Source organism: Pseudophryne corroboree, chromosome 5 (assembly GCF_028390025.1).
Source record: "Pseudophryne corroboree isolate aPseCor3 chromosome 5, aPseCor3.hap2, whole genome shotgun sequence".
Lineage (NCBI taxonomy): Eukaryota > Metazoa > Chordata > Amphibia > Anura > Myobatrachidae > Pseudophryne > Pseudophryne corroboree.
The window spans coordinates 630,126,570-630,130,560 of NC_086448.1; the positions used below are offsets into that span (position 1 = coordinate 630,126,570).

General features: G+C 41.9%; 2 pseudogenes; both read right to left on the reverse strand.

The window, feature by feature from the left end:
• Positions 1-2,331: 2,331 nt before the first annotated feature.
• On the reverse strand, positions 2,332-2,450 carry LOC134929775 (5S ribosomal RNA; annotated as a pseudogene).
• A 268-nt stretch (positions 2,451-2,718) lies between these two features.
• Positions 2,719-2,838, reverse strand: LOC134930443 (5S ribosomal RNA; annotated as a pseudogene).
• Positions 2,839-3,991: the final 1,153 nt, after the last annotated feature.

A 3,991-nucleotide genomic window follows, 5' to 3' on the forward strand; every position in this document is an offset into this window, starting at 1 on the left:
CCTCCTACGCACCAGAGATTCTGCTTCAAAGTTTAATCATTCCGTGATGTTGCCTCTTCTTGTTTACACCCCTTCCCTTCCCCTGACATTCTTGCTGTTTGGATTTGTTGCATTCTATAGCCTTCTACAAGTCTTTTTTTATTTTCAATTGTTTATGTAGAGATACTTGTTCCCATTGCGTTTACTACAATATGGGGGGACTGCTTTATGTATAATACTGGAGTCAGCTGATTTTTTCTTGAGTCGCCTTAGTTATGTACTGTTCTATTATTGTTCCTAGGTTGTGTCGTCACTATTGTGCCCCAGTTGGGTCAGGCTGCCTGCCTGTTTTGGCTCTTAAGTCATGGGTATAACCTCCCTACGACTCAACGGCGGTGAAATTACCATTTTACAAGACGTATTACTATTGTCATATAGTTCTATGTTCTCTGTATTGGTTTTTCTACTTGTGTTCTTCTTTTTCTTGCTCTTTCTCTCTTCCTTTTTTTCCTTGGTTTCTCCGCTTATCACCATTGCAGCCCGATGTACCCATTGCGACTGGACCATGTGCCTTCCTCGCATCTTTGGTAAGTCTGTGTTACCTTTATTACTCATTGTAGGGAACAAATCCAGCCTTCTTAATGTCCTCTGACCTTAGGCTATGTTTGTTCAATGTGAAGGGACTTAATATCCCCAAAAAGAGGTCCACCTTGCTGCGGGAGTTATGGGCGGAGCGCATAGACATTGCTTTTCTCCAAGAGACCCATTTTAAAAGTCAAGCCTCCCCTAAGTTAGGAAATTATCATTACCCGCAGGTTTTTTGTAACAATAACTCTGTCAATAAGTCTTTAGGGGTCGCGGTCTTATTGACACGTCGGGTCCCGATTACAGATATCTCTCACCTAATTCTGGAAGAAGGTCGGTGCCAAGTTGTTAAGTGCACAATATATAATCAGGTTTATACTCTTGTGAACAAAGGATGAGGTAGTAAAGGCGACCGCTGGTGTCAATCAGATGCAGAGGATAGGCAGTTGCAATAAAATTTAAAATTTATTTAAACTGTGGTGCACTAAAACAAAAATAGAGTAAAAAAGTGGAATTTTGTACAGTAAAAATAATATAATAAGCACAGGGAGGTAAATAAAAATGCTTAAAAAATTACAATTGACATAAAAATTGGTACATGGGACATAAAAATACATGGGATTAAAAGAGTCAAAAAAAGAATATAAAGTTCAAAAAAAGGAATAAGATAGCTTAACTTAGTAGTTGAGGTATAGATCAAAGCAGCACCCAACGCGTTTCGTCCTGTCTGGACTTCATCAAGGGGTAGTTTGGGACTAGAGACAGGTCATCTATATATACTAATCCTATAAAGGAAGTGGTGCTTACATCACTTCCTGTAGTTAATTGATTATAGTGATAAAGAGCAGAAAAGGGAGTCAAAATGTCACAGATAGATGTACTTATTTAAAACTGTATGTCAGGTGTTAAGAATATGGTATTAATATGCAGTATAACATGTTTAAAATGTTAAAGTAACACGGAGCCGCGAACTTCCTGTCCCGTGTGACCTCATATCCGCCCCACATCTGGCGTCCTGTTTCGCAAAGTGCGCATGCGCCGGCTCCGTATGCCGGGAGACTTCCGCGCCTCTGCTGGGGATCCTTGATGCGGCGGACGAGTTCCTGTGTGCGTAGGGGAACACCGTCCTCCGGAGGCCATTCCCTTATCATAACTGTTCCTCAATGTCCTATTAGTTGCGGCGGCCATGTTTTTGGAGTCAGATACACATGTAGAGGTTCCCAAAATTCAATTTCTGGTCTGGAATATTGTCCTCAAGCCAGCACTTCGTACTTCTCCATATGCAGTCATATATAAAAGAAAGAATTGGGTCAGGGGTTTGTAGTGGCACAGTTTTAATGTGAACCACAAAACACAGTAATAATAAAATGTATACAATAAATATATAGCAAAACAGGTGTACTGCATACCTGTATTTAGTGGTATTACTATGAATGACAAGGTGGAGAACTTATATAGAAGAGGCACAGTTGCCATAGCCGAATGTAGTAAAATATGCATACGCTTTAAATAGTGTCACTTTGGTGTGAAAACATAGTTATACGAAAAAGAAGAAGAAATAGTAGTAAGAGCATTAGAATTTAGGACACAGTGATTTAAAAATAATATGAAGTCCTTTGTGGGAGTGGGAGAACCCCAAAAGGACTTAGTTAGAGAGATGGAGAGATGGTATTATATCAAAGGATTAAGTAGTACTGGAGCAGGTGGCGAGATGTATATACATATAATTAGTAGAGCATTCCTGCAGAATTTCTCCCGGCCTCTCCAAAGTTACAACACCCGGTCTTCTAGGGAGGTCTCCCATCCTTATACTAGCCGGGCCCAGCCTTGCTTAGCTTCCAAGATCAGATGGTATTGGGCGTCCCCAGGGTGGTATGGTTGTAATGATAATGTGGGAGCACTATGCATAAGCTCAAAATTAGCCGTATATACAGAAAATATCCAGGCCTATATGCTAGGGTCTGAAAAGTGTAAACAAGTTACAAGACCGTATAGGAAACAAGATACTACTGAAAACAAATGTTTCCAGGCGAGAGTCAACATATCGTGAGTGAAATACATATTCGAGTAGGGGGAAAGAAAAGCAATATAGGGATATTAGAAGTGGGGCATTTGATGTTAATTGCTTTAAATCCTCTGTTCTGTCCTTTTGAAAAGTTACAGCACCTGATCTCCCCTGGGGGTCTCCCAGCCAGGTACTGGTCAGGCCCAGACACTGCTTCGCTTCCAAGATCGGCCGGAGTTGGGCATGTCCAGTGTGGTATGGCTGTAAAATTACTCAGGAGACAGGGATCTGGTGGCACGTCCGAGGTGAGAGGTAAGGGGGGGGGGGGGGGGGGGCTAGTATCCAAAAAGAGCTTACATCACATGAAAGGTGCAATTTCATATCCTTCATTGAAGCCGTCTGGGTGCAGGGTGTTCAGTTCGTAGATCCAGAACATCTCTCTCCTGGACAGTAGGTTTGAGAGATCACCTCCTCTTTCTCCCAGGGATACCATTTCAATGTCTTTGTAGGTTAGTGCCTCTGGGTCGGAATCGTGGTGTTGGTGAAAATGTCTTGATACAGCATGCGTTAGGACTTTATTCCTAACGTTTCTGACGTGTTCTTGGATGCGAAGTTTCAGTGCCCTCTTAGTTTTTCCAATGTACTTCATTTTGCAGGGGCATTCCAGAAGGTAGATCACTGATGTTGTATTGCAGTTAATATATTTTTTAATCCGATACTCTTTGTTGGTGTTGGTATTGAGAAAAGTTTTCCTGTTTTGGTGAAGATATCTACAAATGTTGCATCTGCCACATTTAAAACTGCCCACACACTTTGGCATGGTGTTTCTTGCTTCAGGGTTTCTTAGCATGCTGGGTGCCACAAGGTCCTTCAGGCTTTGAGATTTCCTAAAGACCAATCTTGGCTCTTTTGTGAGGTGGTCCTTCAGAATAGGGTCCATCTGTAAGATGTGCCAATGTTTCTTGTTAATATATACGCTCCTAATCAACGTCAAAGACAGTTTTTTACCAAAATACTGCGACAGTTAGAACCCATTAAAGAAGTGCGTCTGATTATGGGGGGCGACTTTAACTGGTCCTTGGATCCTAGGATAGATTGTTCTCCTTCCCTGACTAGACGGTTGACACGTGATCACCGTTGGGTGAGCCGACTTCTTCATGAGTTTCAGTTGATGGATTTAAGGAGAACTCAACACCCGACGGGGAGGGACTATACTTTCTTTTCTTCTCCTCACACTACGTTTTCATGCCTAGATTACTTCTTAGTGAAGCATAGATTTCTACACTTATTTCCTTCAAGCACAATTGGGCACATTACATGGTCAGATCATGCCCCGGTGTATATCTCTGTTGCGCTTTCATCAGCCCCCACCACACCATGGTCATGGAGGTTTAATAATTAATTGACTCAGGATCCTTGTTT